The 19,086-nt window shown below is 45.7% G+C and overlaps 1 long non-coding RNA gene across 2 annotated transcripts in view; it reads left to right on the top strand.

Moving 5' to 3' along the window:
* LOC137323547 (uncharacterized) overlaps nt 1-19,086 on the top strand; it is a 169,638-nt gene that overhangs the window by 16,843 nt on the left and 133,709 nt on the right. For both annotated transcript variants that reach the window (XR_010963400.1, XR_010963385.1), the window contains exon 2: nt 15,329-15,430. This is a non-coding gene — a long non-coding RNA (uncharacterized lncRNA). The remainder of the gene's footprint in view (nt 1-15,328; nt 15,431-19,086) is intronic.

The raw sequence follows: 19,086 nt of genomic DNA, 5'->3' as shown, positions 1-19,086 counted from the left end.
TGAGGATGAACAACCTAAATTTACCTTTTACAAGTATGAACCCGTGTCCTTTTGTTTTACGCCCCGGATTTAATTTAATGTTCCTGGTTTTCCTTTTCCAATCCCTTAACCACCTTATATATCTCCATAAGATCACCTCTCAGATACCTCCTTTCTAAACTGAAAAGCCCAAGTCTCTCTAGTCTTCCCTCATAACTCAGAACACTGATACTAAAGATCACAGTCTTGGTGACCAGGACTCAACACAATCCTCAAGGTACAGTCTGACCAGAGCACTGTAAGTTTACTCACAACCTCCACTAACTTGTATTCCATTGCTCTGACTGTGTAGTTCAACATTTTTTAAGCTTTGATGAGTGTTAGTTGGCCATATTTAGCATTGAGTCTAATAAGACTCCTGGGTCTCTGCCATCTTCATCCTTAGTCATATGATAAGTTGTTTTATGGTGATGGGAGAGTTCTACCATATAACATGCAGTGTATTATTCCACTGCTGACAAGAGGCTGTGTCATTTTAAGGCCATGAATCCATGTTTCCTGATTGCTTCTGTACCTAATGACACCAATGCATTAGTTACATTGGAACATAGGAACACAGGAACAGGGGTAAGCCATTCAGCACCACGAGCCTGCTCTACCATTCAGTTAGATCATGGCTGATACGTACCATGAGTTACTAAGGTTATTGTAGGTAAGGCAAACTTCAGATCTTAAGCCTGATTCCTCCTGCATCTACCCTACCCTCCATCCCTCGTCCAGTATTGCTCTTGGGCAAAGATGGCAACTTTACAGCTAACTGACCCAAAAAAATAGGCTGGAACATCTTTAAATTTTCAGCTGTAACTAAGTAACTTCCCGGGTTTCCGTGCAAGTTTGAAGTTGTGCGCTTTGCACAATCTGATGTCTAGGAAGGAGACAGGTTGCTAGAGGGCAGACATGAATACACAGTGGGATCCCTCCCAACTCTACTTCACAGGTTAAATGACTTTATATTGCACAAGTTATCCAGCTCTTTTCTGTAAGTGGAATAGAAGTAGGATTTCCCTGACTGGCCGTGGATATTTTGTTTGTTTTCAGGTATGAGCAACACATCAACACAAAAACAAAATGTTGTTGTTTTTTTAATTTGTTCATGGGATGTGGGCATCGCTGGCGAGGCCAGCATTTATTGCCCATCCCTAATTGCCCTTGAGAAGGTGATGGTGAGCCACTGCCTTGAACCGCTGCAGTCCGTGTGGTGACGGTTCTCCCACAGTGCTGTTAGGAAGGGAGTTCCAGGATTTTGATCCAGCGACGATGAAGGAACGGCGATATATTTCCAAGTCGGGATGGTGTGTGACTTGGAGGGGAACGTGCAGGTGTTGTTGTTCCCTTGTGCCTGCTGCCCTTGTCCTTCTAGGTGGTAGAGGTCGCGGGTTTGGGAGGTGCTGTTGAAGAAGCCTTGGCGAGTTGCTGCAGTGCATCCTGTGGATGGTGCACACTGCAGCCACTGTATGACGGTGGTGAAGGGAGTGAATGTTTAGGGTGGTGGAGGGAGTGCCAATCTAATGGGCTGCTTTGTCCTGGATGGTGTCGAGCTTCTTGAGTGTTGTTGGAGCTGCACTCATCCAGGCAAGTGGAGAGTATTCCATCACTCTCCTGACTTGTGCCTTGTAGATGGTGGAAAGGATTTGGGGAATCAGGAGGTGAGTCACTCGCCGCAGAATACCCAGCCTCTGATCTGCTCTTGTAGCCAGGCCGGATTTAGACTTATTGGGGTCGATTTTAACTCCCCCCTCACCCAGCAAGAATGGTGTGTGGGGGGGAGATTAAGATTAGGTCGAGTCCACTTACCGGCCGCTCCGTTCCCGCCCGGCGACATCTTATCTCCACCGGCTTTGAAGTCGGCCGAGGCCCCTGCTGCAGACAGGCCAGGGCCCAATTTAAATTTAAATGTCATGATCCTGATGATTTTCACGACGGCTCAAGGGGTGGCCTGTCCAGTGTCAAACCCGCTGGGAATCGCCAACTGGCTGGAAGAGGCCAAGACATACGATGTTTTATTCTTCAGAGGAGCAGGAAGAAATCCTTGAGCCTCTCTTACCCCCAACCCCTACTCTCCCTCCCCAAACTGGCATCTGTTTAGGATCTCTGCCACCACCCCCCTCCCCCAACCATTTACCTTATGCCGGGACCCGTTCCCTTATGACCCCGGCAGTGGCAGGCTCCTGCCTCAATTCCCACTCTCGCCCGTTGGCCTTGACATCGTTCCCACCGGCTTTGAGAGGTACAATGACCTCAATTATTTAAATGTGGCTCTTAAGTTAAAATCAGCCTGGGCCTCGTTTCCTACATAACTGCCGGGTGCATCGCCCACCTCGGGCCTCCCACGCACTGTACCCACCCCTCCACCTCCCCCTTTAAGAGGGGGGGCAATTTTCTCTGCAAATTGCTTACTCTCTTTTCCAACTGAGGACACAGGACAGTGGGCCCAGGCTCCTCATATCTACCACCTGCGCGACACTAAAAGGCATTGGTCTCAGCCAGTAGCATGAAACGGGCTCGTAGCGAACTGGCTGCCCACTTTATACCATGCCCGAATTACGTTTCCATTGAAGTCAGCTACAAGCCCTTTTCGCACTACTGGCATAGACCAGTTTGACTCCCATTGTCTTTAGGTGAGATGAGCAGGCGATGGCAGTTTTGCTCCCACACCCACCTCAACAAGTTGTCTTGCTATAATCGAGCTCCCACATGGAGACCCAGTGGCTTCACTGACTACTGATAATTCAAGCGAATTCAACGGTAGTCGAACTTTCTGCTTCTGCTTCCATAAGAACATAAGAACATAAGAAATAGGAGCAGGAGTAGGCCAATCGGCCCCTCGAGCCTGCTCCGCCATTCAATAAGATCATGGCTGATCTGATCCTAAACTCAAATCTAAATTCATGTCCAATTTCCTGCCCGCTCCCCGTAACCCCTAATTCCCTTTACTTCGAGGAAACTGTCAATTTCCGTTTTAAATTTATTTAACGATGTAGCTTCCACAGCTTCCTGGGGCAACAAATTCCACAGACCTACCACCCTCTGAGTGAAGAAGTTTCTCTTCATCTCAGTTTTGAAAGAGCAGCCCCTTATTCTAAGATTATGCCCCCTAGTTCTAGTTTCACCCATCCTTGGGAACATCCTTACCGCATCCACCCGATCAAGCCCCTTCACAATCTTATATGTTTCAATAAGATTGCCTCTCATTCTTCTGAACTCCAATGAGTAGAGTCCCAATCTACTCAACCTCTCCTCATATGTCCGCCCCCTCATCCCCAGGATTAACCGAGTGAACCTTCTTTGTACTGCCTCGAGAGCAAATATGTATTTTCTTAAGTATGGAGACCAAAACTGTATGCAGTATTCCAGGTGCGGTCTCACCAATACCTTATATAACTGCAGCAATACCTCCCTGTTTTTATATTCTATCCCCCGAGCAATAAAAGCCAACATTCCATTGGCCTTCTTGATTACCTGCTGCACCTGCATACTAACCTTTTGATTTTCTTGCACTAGGACCCCCAGATCCCTTTGTACTGCAGTACTTTTCAGTTTCTCGCCTTTAAGATAATAACTTGCTCTCTGATTTTTCCTGACAAAGTGCATAACCTCACATTTTCCAATATTGTATTGCATCTGCCAAATCTCCGCCCACTCACCCAGCCTGTCTATATCCCCTTGTAGGTTTTTTATGTCCTCCTCACTCTCTACTTTCCCTCCCAGCTTTGTATCATCTGCAAACTTTGATACGTTACACTTGGTCCCCTCCTCCAAAGCGTTAATATAGATTGTAAAGAGTTGGGGACCCAGCACCGACCCCTGCGGAACACCACTGGCTACTGGTTGCCAGTCCGAGAATGAACCGTTTATCCCAACTCTCTGCTTCCTGTTAGATAACCAATCCTCCACCCATGCCAGAATATTACCCCCAATCCAGTGATTCTTTATCTTGAGCAATAATCTTTTATGTGGCACCTTGTCGAATGCCTTCTGGAAGTCTAAATACACTACGTCCACTGGTTCCCCTTTATCCACCCTGCACGTTATGTCCTCAAAGAACTCAAGCAAATTTGTCAGACATGACTTCCCCTTCGTAAAGCCATGCTGACTTTGTCCTATTAAATTATGTTTATCCAAATGTTCCGCTACTGTCTCCTTGATAATAGATTCCAAAATTTTACCCACCACAGATGTTAGGCTAACTGGTCTATAATTTCCAGCCTTCTGCCTACTATCCTTTTTAAATAAGGCTGTTACATTAGCAGTTTTCCAATCTGCCGGGACCTTTGCCGAGTCCAGAGAATTTTGGAAAATTATTACCAAAGCATCCACAATCCCTACTGCCACTTCCCTCAAGACGCTAAGATGTAAGCCATCAGGTCCAGGGGATTTATCCGCCTTGAGTCCCATTATTTTACTGAGTACCAATTCCTTAGTGATTTTAATCGTATTTAGCTCCTCCCCCCCTCGAGCCCCCTGTTTGTCCAGTGTTGGGATAGTCTTAGTGTCCTCTACCGTAAAGACTGAAACAAAATATTTGTTCAGCATTTTTGCCATCTCCATGTTTCCCACCATTAATTTCCCGGTCTCATCCTCTAAGGGGCCTACGTTTGCCTTAGCCACCCTTTTTCTTTTTATATAACTGTAGAAACTCTTGCTATCTGTTTTTATATTTTTTGCTAATTTATTTTCATAATCTATCTTCCCTTTCTTAATCAATCCTTTAGTTACTTTTTGCTGTCTTTTGAAGACTTCCCAATCTTCTATCCTCCCACTAAGTTTGGCTACCTTATATGTCCTTGTTTTTAGTCAGATACTGTCCTTAATTTCTTTACTTAGCCACGGATGGCTGTCATTTCTTTTACACCAACATGGTCTACTCCTGCTCTTAATTCATATGTTCTTTTCCAGTTGGAGTCACAGAGTTCTCCTAGCTACTTCTTAGGGAGGTTGCAGCCACAGTTTAAAAATAAGGGGTCTCCCATTTAAGACGGAGATGAGGAGAAATTTTTTCTTTCAGAGGGTCGTGGGTCTGTGGAACTCCCTTCCCCAGAGAGCGGTGGAGGCAGGGTCATTGAATATTTTTAAGGCTGAGTTCGATAGATTCCTGATTAACAAGGGAGTCAAAGGTTAGAGTAGGTAGACGGGAAAGTAGGGTTGAGGTCACAATCAGATCAGCCATGATGTTATCAAATGGCAGAGCAGGCTCGAGGGGCCGAATGGTCTACTCCTGCTCTTAGTTCATATGTTTGTATAAGGTAGATAGAGAGAAACTATTTCCTATAGTGGGAAGTCCAAGACAAGAGGGGCTTAATCTTAAAATTAGATCAGGGGTGATGTCAGGAAGCACTTCGTCACACAAAGGGTAGCGGAAATCTGGAACTCTCTCCCCCAAAAAGCTGTTGAGGCTGGGGGCCATTTCAAAATGTTAAATCTGTGATCGATAGATTTTTGTTAGGTAAGAGTTTTAAGGGTTATGGAACCAAGGTGGTTAGATGAAGTTGAGATACAGATCAGCCATGATTTAATTGAATGGCGGAACTGGCTCAAGGGGCAGAACAGCCTACTCCTGTTCCTATATACCTATAAAAATCAGGGCACTGAATTTCTGTGGGGCTGTCACTGGCCTCCTGTAACCTCAGTGGAAGACTGGCAGAAACTTCAAAGATATGGCCATTTACGCCATCATCGCTCTGGGATATTCGCCAGTATCCCACCAAAGTTACATAGAATGTACAGCACAGAAACAGGCCATTCAGCCCAACAGGTCCATGCTGGTGTTTAAGCTCCATACAAGCCTCCTCCTGCCCTTCTTCATCCAACCCCGTTCTATCCTTCTATTCCTTTCTCCCTCATAGTGGGAGATTGGTGCTAGCCCAGTGGAAATTCAGGGCCCAGACCTCCAGCCACTTTCCAGATGACACCAAACCAGGGAGACTGTGCACACAGCGGAGCAGCCAAGATCGTACAAAGGGAGCTCGATAATGATACATTTCGGTAGGAAGAACGAGGAGAGGCAGTATAAACTAAAGGGCACAACTCTAAAAGGGGTACAGGAACAGAGAGATCTGGGGGTATATGTGCACAAATCGTTGAAGGTGGGAAAGTGGTTAAAAAAGCATACGGGATCCTGGGCTTTATAAACAGAAGCATAGAGTGCAGAAGTGTGGAAGTCATGATGAACCTTTAAAAAACACTGGTTCGGCCACAACTGGAGTATTGTGTCCAGTTCTGGGCACCGCACTTTAGGAAAGATGTGAAGGCCTTAGAGAGGGTGCAGAAGAGATTTACTAGAATGATTCCAGGGATGAGGGACTTTAGTTATGTGGATAGACTGGAGAAGCTGGGGTTGTTCTCCTTGGAACAGAGAAGATTGCGATGAGATTCAAAATCATGAAGGGTCTAGACAGAGTAGATATAGAGAAACTGTTCCCATTGGCAGAAGGGTCTGGAACCAGAGGACATAGATTTAAGGTGATTGGCAAAAGAACAAAAGGTGACATGAGGGAAAAGCTTTTTTACACAGCGAGTGGTTAGGATCTGGAATGTGCTGCCCGAGGGGGTGGTAGAGGCAGATTCAATCATGGCCTTCAAAAGGGAACTGGATAAGTACTTGAAAGGAAAACATTTGCAGGGCTACAGAGATAGGGCGGGGAAGTGGGACTGGCTGGATTGCTCTTGCATGGAGTCAGAGGGGACTCGACGGGCCGAATGGCCTCCTTCCATCATGTAACCTTTCCATGATTCTATGATAGGGTTTGTGCCTGGACTAGTCAGTGGCAAAACTGACAATCATAAGAGGCTGAAGATATTGCACAGTGCTCGTAAAAATAGCAAGTATGTGTACTCCATGGGTGGGATACGGCTTGCCAAGGTTGGGGGGGGGGGGGCATTGAAAGAGACGAAGGGATATTAGATGAGTCATTGATTACAAATAATCACAGTATGAGGTGACAATAAATTAACAGAGTAGGATACTGGGTTACACTGTCAAATCAGTTGAGTTTAAATCTCCAGAATTCATGCTGAAGCTGTCTAGTGCCCTCATCAGGTTGCACCTGGAGTCCTGTGTTCAGTTCTGTGACATAAGAGGGGTTAACCAGACCTTAAGGCAGTGCAGAGGAAAATTAGATTAATCCTCGGTGTCAGAGAGAAGGGCGATCAAGAACCACTTGATAAGCTAGGACTCTTCAGTCTTGATAAGAGACATGTCAGAAGGGATCCAATAGTGTAAAAAAGATATTTAATGGGACAGAGAAAGTAAACAACCAACAGTACTTTCAGACATGCCTGGAGAGCAGGACAAGAGGGAGCAAGCAATGTTAGAATGAACACCCAGAAATATTTCTTTACACAAAGGCTGCTCAACTGCTTGAACAGTTACCAGGAAGTTTGGTTGAGACCAGGATATTGGAACCATTCAAGGAATGGATAGATAGAATCATAGAATCATAGAATGGTTACAGCACAGAAGGAGGCCATTCAGCCCCTCGAGCCAGTGCTGGCTCTTTGTAAGAGCAATCCCAGTTCGTCCCATTCACCCACTTTTTCCCCATAGCCCTGCAAAGTATTTCCCTTCAAGTATTTATCCAATTCCTTTGTGAAAGACAATATTGAATCTGCTTCCACCACCCTTTCAGGCAGTACATTCCAGATCATAACTACTTGCTGCGTAAAAAAGTTTTTCCTCATGTCGCCTTTGGTTCTTTTGCCAATCACCTTAAATCTGTGTCCTCTGCTTCTCGACCCTTCCGCCAATGGGAACTGTTTCTCTTTATTTACTTTATCTAAACCCTTCATGATTTTGAACACTTCTATCAAATCCCCTCTTAACCTTCTCTGCTCTAAGGAGAAAAACCTCAGCTTCTCCAGTCTATCCACAATACTGAAGTCCCTCATCCATGGAACTATTCTAGTAAATCTTTTTTGCACTCTCTCTAAGGCCTTCACATCCTTCCTAAAGTGCGGTGCCCAGAATTGGACACAATACTCCAGTTGTGGCCAAACCAGTGTTTTATAAAGGTTCATCATGAATTCCTTGCTTTTGTACCCTATACCTCTATTTATAAAGCCCAGGATCCCGTATGCTTTTTTAAACTGCTTTCTCAACCTGTCTTGCCACCTTCAAAGATTTGTGCACATATTCCCCTAGGTGTCTCTGTTCTTGCACCCCCTTCAGAATTGTACCATTTAGTCTATATTGCCTCTCCTCATTCTCCTGTCAAAATGTATCACTTCGTACTTCTCTGTGTTAAATTTCATCTGTCATATGTCCGCCCATTCCACCAGCCTGTCTATGTCCTCTTGAAGTCTATAACTATCCTCACTGTTTATTACTCTTCCAAGTTTTGTGTCATCTACAAATTTTGAAATTGTGCCATGCACACCCAAGTCCAAGTTATTAATATATATCATAAAAAGCAGTGGTCCTAGTACCGACTCCTGGGGAACACCACAGTATACCTTCCTCCAGTCTGAAAAACAACCATTCACCACTACTCTCTGCTTCCTGTCATTTAGCCAATTTTGTATCCACGCTGCCACTGCCCCTTTTATTCCATGGGCTTCAATTTTGCTGACAAGCCTATTTTGTGGCACTTTATCAAACGCCTTTTGAAAGTCCATCTATACATCAACTCCATTGCCCTCATCAACCCTCTCTGTTACCTTATCAAAAAACTCAATCAAGTTAGTTAAACGTGATTTGCTTTGGTAGGCTAGTATTCTAGGAGGAAAAGATTAAAATGGGCAGAAGGGTCTTCTTCACCCAAATGTAATCTGTGATCCTGTGATTTGAGTTAGGGGTACCACTTCATTGTTGAGTGTTTTCGTAGATATGAGCTGCATATTGTCTCCATGGTTCTGCCTCCCCTTGACATTCAACGGCATTACCATCGCCGAATCCCCCACCATCAACAACCTGGGGGTCACCATTGACCAGAAACTTAACTGGACCAGCCATATAAATACTGTGGCTACGAGAACAGATCAGAGGCTGGGTATTCTGCGGCAAGTGACTCACCTCCTAACTCCCCAAAGCCTTTCCACCATCTACAAGACACAAGTCAGGAGTGTGATGGAATACTCTCCACTTGCCTGGATGAGTGCAGCTCCAACAACACTCAAGGAGCTCAACACCATCCAGGACAAAGCAGCCCATTAGATTGGCATCCCATCTACCATCCTAAACATTCTCTCCCTTCACCACCGGTGCACTGTGGCTGCAGTGTGTACCATCCACAGGATGCACTGCAGCAACTTGCCAAGGCTTCTTCGACAGCACCTCTACCACCTAGAAGGACAAGAGCAGCAGGCACATGGGAACAACACCACCTGCACGTTCCCCTCCAAGTCACACACCATCCCGACTTGGAAATATATCGCCGTTCCTTCATCGTCGCTGGGTCAAAATCCTGGAACTCCCTTCCTAACAGCACTGTGGGAGAACCTTCACCACACGGACTGCAGCGGTTCAAGAAGGCGGCTCACCACCACCTTCTCGAGGGCAATTAGGGATGGGCAATAAATGCCGATCTCGCCAGCGACGCCCACATCCCATGAACGAATAAATAAATCATTTCCATTCCCATGGCAACTTCGAAAAAAATGTTTTACTGGGTTTAGAAAAACAACAAGTGCTAGTATTTTCATGTACTGTTACCAGTTGACTTATATAGTAAAAAGGATTGAAAAGAAACTATATCCTTACTGAAAGACCATCAGCACAAACATAATTAATTATAAGACTTCCCAATTACTTTATTTATCAAAAACAGAAAATGGTGGAAATATGCGGTAGGTTTCTTGTTTTGTGTTACGATTCATTTTGTCTCCTCCCCTTCCCCTTTCTTTGTCTCATCCCATCTTGCACCATCTGTAGCCAAGAGCATGTGCAGGCCTTCTACTCCTAGGCCTCGATGAATGCTGGTTTGAAGCCAGGGACTGGGAAGTGTATCAGAGTGCCTCAGGCCACTATTTCATAATATAAGAACATAAGAAATAGGAGCAGGAGTAGGGCATACGGCCCCTCGAGCCTGCTCCGCCATTCAATAAGATCATGGCTGATATTCAACCTCAACTCCACTTACCTGGCCGTTCTCCATTTCCCTTGATTTCCTTCCCTATGGAAAAATTCTTGACTTCTCCTCCATACTGGTGCACCACAGCACAGCTGTGAGCAATAACTCACTGTTTGCTTTTTGGTTGGTACTTTAACATGCTGTATCAGTGGGTTTGGTCAATCAGCAGCCCGTTTTACATCTCTCCCATTTTGACATCAATGGAAATAAAAATCGGGAGAGATGTAAGACGGGCTGCCGACCGACTATCAGCCCTGACTATCATTATCACACAAAGTCATGATCTACCCCCAGCGTGTGAGTAAAGTCTTTTATTTTGGACTGGTTTGGAAATCCTTTTAATGAAATTGAATGAAAAAGAGAATGACTTTATTAAGCTTTAAAAATAATACTAAATACAGCAGCTCAGCCCTTGCTAACACAACTCCACCTACAGTGCTCTGGCCTGAACAGTCTGCCTGGAGCCAGGAGGCTAATTGATTTATTATCAGATACCAATTGCTAAGGGAACGTCTCCAAATCCCATACTCATATGAAGCATTAACATTTACTGAAGTAAAGGACCATCTACAAATACTTCTACTATGTCACCTCCAGGAGGTCTCACAGTGCTCCCTCTCCAGAGTTAGGCCAGGACCTGACCCCCTCCGCCTCCCCCACCCCGCCCCCCAGTTATATTGTCACTTTTTTCGTTACTGTGAAATGATTTCTCGCTTCACAGCGACGGAAAAGTGGCAGTATAATTATACCCTTAGTGGTTCAGTGAATATGCACTGGAGCAAACATTCATAATGCATTCATCATTATGACTGTGCTCCTAATGTCTTCGGTGTGATTGCAGATGTTCTCTGACAGGAAGCTGAAGATAAATTTACCTGAGAAATCATCTAATTTTGTTTCCTTCTTTCCAAATCATTTGGCATGCAACACCTCTGGTCATAGATCTGCCACTATTAACATAATGATGCAGCATTGTACAAGCTAAAAAATCAGGCACTACACAATGAAGTGGAAAATAATTGTAATCGCAATCTGTTCATAAGTGAACATACTAACAAAACTGTGTTTTCTTACACATCAATTTTACAAAGTGTGTTTTCTTAAGCCTGCAAAAATGCGAAACCGTTCTCTTGCTGAAGAATACATCGTCAGACTGGAGAAACCTCCCTCTGTGCTGCAATAACATTACAGCATTCAAACTGCCAAGAGGCATCTTTATCATCAGTGCAATGCTAGTCCTCTTCTTTCTCTGTTCCCCTCTGTTCCCGACGCTACAGGCTCTTGCTGAGAAACAGTTCCGTTGGTGTCAGCAGCATGTTGGTATCATAGACTCACAAGGGCCGATTTTAACCCAGCCCTATCAGTGGTAACGGATGGGAAGGTTAAAATCGTGTCTGGGAGGGCTCCATGCACTCTTCCTGCAGCATCGCCGCACCCACTACCATTTTAACTCACCAGTTTCTGGCTCCATGTCAGGCGCCCCCCTCAGACAAGCAGGGTCCTAATTAAAAGGTCAAAGTTGCCCTCCGATGATGTCATTCGCACCCCTCCACAAGATTTTAACTCTAAATCGCGGATTCTTTGCCCAAGTCTCGGACCTGCCGGAAAAACCTAACGGGATTGGTGCCTGAGACCTCTTGCAGCCGTATAAAAAGGGCCTATCAGCTGCAGCTCACTGGATCTTTTGCACTCCGGTGTGCCAAGATAGTTTCCAGCTTCCAGATCGCTGCTTCTACACTTTTGTTGCTCGATTTTAAAATTTTCATCCTTGTGTTCAGATCCCTCCATGGCCTCGCCCCCTCCCTATCTCTGTAACCTCCTCCAGCCCTACAACCCTCCAAGATCTCTGCGCTCCTCCAATTCTGGCCTCTTGCTCATCCCCGATTTTAATCGGTCCACCATTGGCAGCCATGCCTTCAGCTGCCCAGGCCCTAAGCTCTGGAATTTCCTCCCTAAACCACTCTGCCTCTTTACCTCTCTCACCTCCTTTGAATCGCTCCTTAGAACCTATCTTTATGCCCAAGCTTTGACCTGTCCTAATGTTTCCTCATGTGGCTTGGTGTCAAATTTTGTTTGATTACGTTCCTGTGAAGTGCCTTGGGACGTTTATACTACATTAAAGGCGCTATATAAATGCAAGTTGTTGTTACGATGCTTTAGTCAGCTTTCTCCACTTACTATGGGGTGCCATTCTTGCTCTTTTGTTGTGGCTGGAGAAAGACTTGGAGGTGAAGGAGAAGCAGCAGCCTTAGCCACCAGCACCTGGGTCTCTCACAAGACAACAGGTGGGGGTGTAGGGTGGGGGTGTAGGGGTTGCCAACTCTGGTTCAATGTATTCCTGGAGGTTTCATCACATGACCCGCCCCCACCCTCCCACCATTGGCCGCCCGACACGTCCATCCTTGCGGCACACCGTCTTCCCACAGCCAATCAGGAAACAAAAGGACTCTTCGTTACCCGATTGGATGAACGGCCTTTTTGTCCCCATCTCCAATATTCTTATGTAAGGAGTCTTACAACACCAGGTTATAGTCCAACAGCTTTATTTAAAATCACAAGCTTTCGGAGGCTTCCTCCTTCGTCAGGTACCTGGAGCAGGAGTCCATACCCAGTACACAGGGTCTACAGGTCAAGAATCACCTTCTTGGACCTATCTGAGGAGCAGTGCAGGAGGAGGTTGCGTTTCTCCAGGCAAGCTGTCGCAGGCCCCCGCAGCCCCCTTGCATCAGGACCTGCGGCCTGCTGGACGAGTTGTATCAGCAGCCTGTTGTGCAGTTCCAGTACAGATGGCCTCAGTCTAAAGCAGGGCTATGAGATCATTCACTTTACGGAGAAAACAAAAGAATCCGAGATTATCAGTAGTTCTAATCAGCAATGTCACCGAGATACTAAGGCTTCAGTGCCTCAGTGTGCTGCAGCATTTCCTAATTAAATTAAGCACAGCTTTAACCAGCAGGGACCCAAGCAGAAAATGATTACACTCATGAATACTTCACGAGGCTGCATCCACATGAGGTGCTCAGATGAGCTATTACTTCCTTAATAAGTAGTTTGGGTCTACATTAAGTACACTATCAGCACTGTTAGCATTGGTCAAATAATCACTCACTCACTCCCTGTTTCTGTGCAAAGTCATCTGGCGTCTGATTCTGAGACAGCAGAGTTGAATTGAGTGAAGTTGATCACTAGCAATCAAGAAATATATTTAGACTTAAAATAGATTTTCTATCGAATACTCAGGTAAAGATAACACCTGGTCCACGTGATCTCTTGGACTGGTTTCAGAGGAGGCTGGAGAGGAATTTTCCAGAGTATTTTTCCTTATTGGCCCTGGGTTTGTTTCTCTATTTTTTTTTGCCTCTCCCAGGACATTACATGGCGACATGGTGTGTGTGTGTGTGTGTGTGTGTGTGTATGTATGTGGGGGGGGGTGGGAGTACGGTTTCGGAGGGGTGGTAGGAAGTGGCTAGCCATGATGCTCCAGCCACCATGAGGTGTGGGGCAGGCTTGATGGAACAGCTGGTCTTTTCCTGCCCGTCAATTTCGTATGTTGTAGAAGGTCGATCAGTCGTGTTTCAGTGGGAAGGTCTACTCCTCAGTCTGGAACTGAGCCAGCTGGGTTGGGAGCGAGAGTGAAAAATATTGCCTGCAGCGTCCCATGGCCAGAGTTCCTGGTCCTGATTGCTACTCAATGGTCCTTGCTGGGTACTGCATGAGTGGACAGGAGCTGAGGGAAGAATTGGGTTTGGCCGATATATCCCCCAGTCATGAATGGCTGCCTATACTCACTGCTCACACAAGAAGGAGGGCGAGAGACTGGAGGGCTGTCAGTGTCCAAAGAACAGTGCCCCAGAATCTAACAGAAACAAATAATATATGAATGCGGCACGTTAAATTTTGGAGGCTATGGAAGAAGAAACTAGGTAAGAATAGAATGAGATGCAATGACTACAGTTTAAAAATCCCTCAATTAACACGACCAAAAAAAGTGACTTGGTCAATCAATCATTTGCTGTTTCTGTACTAATTCTGTGGTTGCCTACAAAAGAGTAATCCATTGGTTGTAAAGCACTTTAGGATGTCCTGATGACATGATAAGACACTGTATAAATACAATCTTGTTTTCTTTAGACCTTTGTGGGCTGAGCACTGGGACTTGATATAGTCTAGAGAAGGGACATTGCGGTAGCATGTATCAATTAGTAGATCACGTGTGACAATCGCAAGCCACGTGGACCAACGGAACTCAGTACTGTAACTGGCATTTCCCCTTGCTTTGCTCTTTCACTTACACACTCATGCATAGACACACATACGGCATGGCACCCTTGGATTTCAATGCACTGCCACTCATCCTCTGCTGCTTAACCTCTGCCTCTTTTTCAAGATCGTTCTGATGACTTGGACCCTACAGTTGCTCAGATGAAGAGACGGGGGGAAGCCACCCTCCCAAAGGTGCACTGTCATTCAACAAGGCTTCCTCGGCAGCACCTCCCAAACCCACAACCTCCACCACCGAGAAGGACAGGTGTCGGGGTTAATGTTGCAAGCTTTCAAGATGGCCTTTAGTGTGTCTATATAGCGAGGTTGCCAGATCTCGTTGTCAAGCACCTGGCATAAAAAGCGGCCCATCTACCCGCCTCGTCTGGCTTTCAATGTGATATGTGCGGCCGGTATATGTCCGTTCAGGAGCGGGCTCTTCTCCCATCAGCGCACCCACAACAACTGAGACTCATCCATCGATTCAAGGGGGGGACTCCATCATCACAAGCTAATGAGTTTCTCCAGGGGCCCATGGCCATTAGCTTTTAAAGTATTTCTCCCAGGAAAGGCAGTCAGATAACAAGAGTATAAATTGGAATTAACAAGCGAAGTGAATTTATTTAAGCGCAAAAATTGAATTCCCTAATAAAGTGAAGCAGAAGTACAAAAAAAAACCATTAAGCAAAAGAAGGTGAAAGTGTCCTTGTTTAAATGTTCATTAAGGCATTAACAGATATTAAAATATGAATCATTTGGCCTAATAAAGCGTGTAGGTGCTCCACACCACACTGATAATAAATACAGCTGTGACCTATTTTACTAATCAATGTGGATATATTGCCTCCAATTCAATTAAATGCAGGGCCCGTTCTCACACTTGAAGCCAGTAAGGAATGCAAAGACATTCTCCAAAGACTTGTTTCACTCAGATGACTATCCATTTTCTTTTAATGTCCTTTCAGGTCACTGCTGCTCGCGAATGACCCAATCGTTTTACAAGAAGTTTGAGTCATGGGTGAAAGTCACGGTGTGCGGACAACACAGTGTGAACTGCTGAGAGTTTGGTAAGTGTGGGAGTTCGGTGAAGTGGGGGAAGGAGGTGCTGCTTTGCCTTGCTTTTCCTAACTTTTTCCCCAGAGCGGCAGTGGACCTGAGCGTAGAAGACTGAGATTGGGGAATAAAAGCAGCAGCAGACCTGCAACAAGAGACAACTACTGTGCGACGTCACAGGTGAGGCAGGAGCGTCCGAGAGGTGAGCACAGTACAAAAGGAGAGACCTAGAGCGGGAGGAGAGTCTGAGAGTCGAAGGCAAGTCATGGCAGCACAGCTCGCACCCGTGATATGCTTCTCCTGCACTATGTGGGAAGTCATGGAAACTACCAGTGTCCCTGGTGACCATGTGTGCAGGAAGTGTGTCCAGCTGCAGCTACTGGCTAACCGTCTTTCGGAGCTGGAGCTGTGGGTGGATTCACTGTGGAGCATCCGCCATGCTGAGAATATCGTGGATAGCATGTTCAGTGAGGTGGTCACACCGCAGGTAAAGATTACGCAGGCAGAAAGGAAATGGGTGACCGCCAGGCAGAGTAAAAGGAGTAGGCAGGTAGAGCAGGAGTCCCCTGGGGCCATCTCCCTCTCAAACAGATATTCTGCTTTGGATACTGTTGGGGGAGATGGCTTATCAGGGGAAAGCAGCAAGAGCCAGGTTCGGGGCACCACGGGTGGCTCTGCTGCACAGGAGGAAGCCTCCGAAAGCTTATGATTTTCAAATAACACTGTTGGACTATAACCTGGTGTTATAAGATTCCTTACATTTCTCCACAGCACAGGAGGGGAGGAAGAAGAGTGGCAGGGCTATAGTGATAGGGGATTCAATTGTAAGGGGAACAGATAGGCGTTTCTGCGGCCGCAAACGTGACTCCAGGATGGTATGTTGCCCCCTGGTGCTAGGGTCAAGGATGTCATGGAGCGGCTGCAGGGTATTCTGGAGGGGGAGGGTGAACAGCCAGTAGTCGTGGTCCATATTGGTACCAACGACAGAGGTAAAAAAAGGGATGAGGTCCTGCAAGGTGAATTTAAGGAGTTAGGAGATAAATTAAAAAGCAGGACTTCAAAGGTAGTGATATCAGGATTACTACCGGTGCCACGTGCTAGTGAGTACAGGAACAGGAGAATAGACAGGATGAATGCGTGGCTGCAGGGATGGTGTAGGAGGGAGGGATTTAGATTCCTGGGGCATTGGGACCGGTTCTGGGGAAGGTGGGACCTGTACAAGCGAGACGGGTTACACCCGAGCAGGACAGGGACCAATGTCCTCACGGGGGTGTTTGCTAGTGCTGTTGGGGAAGGTTTAAACTAGAGTGGCAGGGGGATGGGAACCTGAGCGGGGAGTCAGAAGGGAATAAAGTTGAGAGCAGCAAGAGAGGGGAAGACCCTGGGGAAATCTACAATACAAATAGTACAAACAGTTGTTCAGGAACAAGTGAAAGGGAAAAGCGTAGAGCAGTGGAAAGAAAGTGTACTTTAGGCACAACAGATAAAATAAAAACTAGAAGGCGTAAGGCGATTAACCCAGCATCAAAGCTGAAGGTCAGGCTAGGGTGTGTGGCCCAACCAAGAGTTCTATATACAAACGCACGGAGTATAAGGAATAAATTGAATGAACTTCAGGTTCAAATTCAAATTGGAGGGTATGACATGATAGCTATTACTGAGACTTGGCTGCAGGATGGTCAGGATTGGGAACTAAATATGCCAGGTTATAAGGTCTACAGGAGAGATAGGGAAAATGGAAGAGGAGGAGGAGTCGTCTTAGTGATCAGAGATGAAATCACTTCAATGATAAAGGAGGATATAACGAGAGGTAAGCAGCCAACAGAGACCTTATGGGTTGAATTGAGAAATAGGAAGGGATCTAAGACTATAGTGGGAGTTGTATATAGGAGCCCTGGCAGCAGCTCTGAAGTGCTAGATTGTATAAATGCAGAGATTAGACAAGCGTGTAACAAAGGCATTGTGGTCTTAATGGGAGACTTTAACCTTCACATAGATTGGGAAAAGCAGACTAGCAACTGTCAGAAAGGTAGTGAATTTCTTGAGTGTGTCCGGGATAGTTTTCTGCAGCAGTATGTCCCAGAGGCAACAAGGGGGCAAGCCATACTAGATTTAGTAATGAGTAATGAATCAGATTTAGTTAACGGCTTAACTGTGCGTGAACATCTATCCAATAGTGATCATAACATGATTGAGTTCAATGTCGTGTTTGAAAGGGTAAAAAGTGAATCAGCTGCTAAGATTCTAGACTTGGGCAAGGCCGACTTCAATGGGATGAGACAGAGACTGTCCACAGTAAACTGGGCAAATCTGTTAATGGGTAAAACGACTGATGATCAGTGGGAAATGTTTAAAGAGACATTTAACGTGATACAGAATCGGTTTATACCCCTGAGGGGCAAGAACTCTACTTGCCAAAAAAAACAGCCATGGACAACGAAAGAGGTAAGGGACAGTATAAGACATAAGGAATGGGCATTTTGTTCTTTGAGGATATAACGTACAGGGTGGATAAAGGGGAACCAGTGGACATAGTGTATTTAGACTTCCAGAAGGCATTCGACAAGGTGCCACATAAAAGATTATTACTTAAGATAAAAAATCACGGGATTGGGGGTAATATTCTGGCATGGGTGGAGGATTGGTTATCGAACAGGAAGCAGAGAGTTGGGATAAATGGTTCATTTTCGGACTGGCAACCAGTAACCAGTGGTGTTCCACAGGGGTCGGTGCTGGGTCCCCAACTCTTTACAATCTATATTAACGATTTGGAGGAGGGGACCGAGTGCAACATATCAAAATTTGCAGATGATACAAAGATGGGAGGGAAAGTAGAGAGTGAGGAGGACATAAAAAACCTGCAAGGGGATATAGACAGGCTGGGTGAGTGGGCGGAGATTTGGCAGATGCAATATAATATTGGAAAATGTGAGGTTATGCACTTTGGCAGGAAAAATCAGAGAGCAAGTTATTTTCTTAATGGCGAGAGACTGGAAAGTACTGCAGTACAAAGGGATCTGGGGGTCCTAGTGCAAGAAAATCAAAAAGTTGGTATGCAGGTGCAGCAGGTGATCAAGAAAGCCAACAGAATGTTGGCTTTTATTGCTAGGGGGATAGAATATAAAAACAGGGAGGTATTGCTGCAGTTATATAGGGTATTGGTGAGACCGCACCTGGAATACTGCATACAGTTTTGGTCTCCATACTTAAGAAAAGACATACTTGCTCTCGAGGCAGTACAAAGAAGGTTCACTCGGTTAATCCCGGGGATGAGGGGACGGACATATGAGGAGAGGTTGAGTAGATTGGGACTCTACTCATTGGAGTTCAGAAGAATGAGAGGCGATCTTATTGAAACATATAAGATTGTGAAGGGGCTTGATCGGGTGGATGCAGTAAGGATGTTCCCAAAGATGGGTGAAACTAGAACTAGGGGGCATAATCTTAGAATAAGGGGCTGCTCTTTCAAAACTGAGATGAGGAGAAACTTCTTCACTCAGAGGGTGGTAGGTCTGTGGAATTTGCTGCCCCAGGAAGCTGTGGAAGCAACATCATTAGCTAAATTTCAAACAGAAATAGACAGTTTTCTAGAAGTAAAGGGAATTAGGGGTTACGGGGAGCGGGCAGGAAATTGGACATGAAGCTGAGTTCGGATCGGTCAATGCCCTGT

This window comes from Heptranchias perlo, chromosome 1, assembly GCF_035084215.1.
Source record: "Heptranchias perlo isolate sHepPer1 chromosome 1, sHepPer1.hap1, whole genome shotgun sequence".
Lineage (NCBI taxonomy): Eukaryota > Metazoa > Chordata > Chondrichthyes > Hexanchiformes > Hexanchidae > Heptranchias > Heptranchias perlo.
This window is presented reverse-complemented; position numbering and strand designations above follow the sequence as displayed.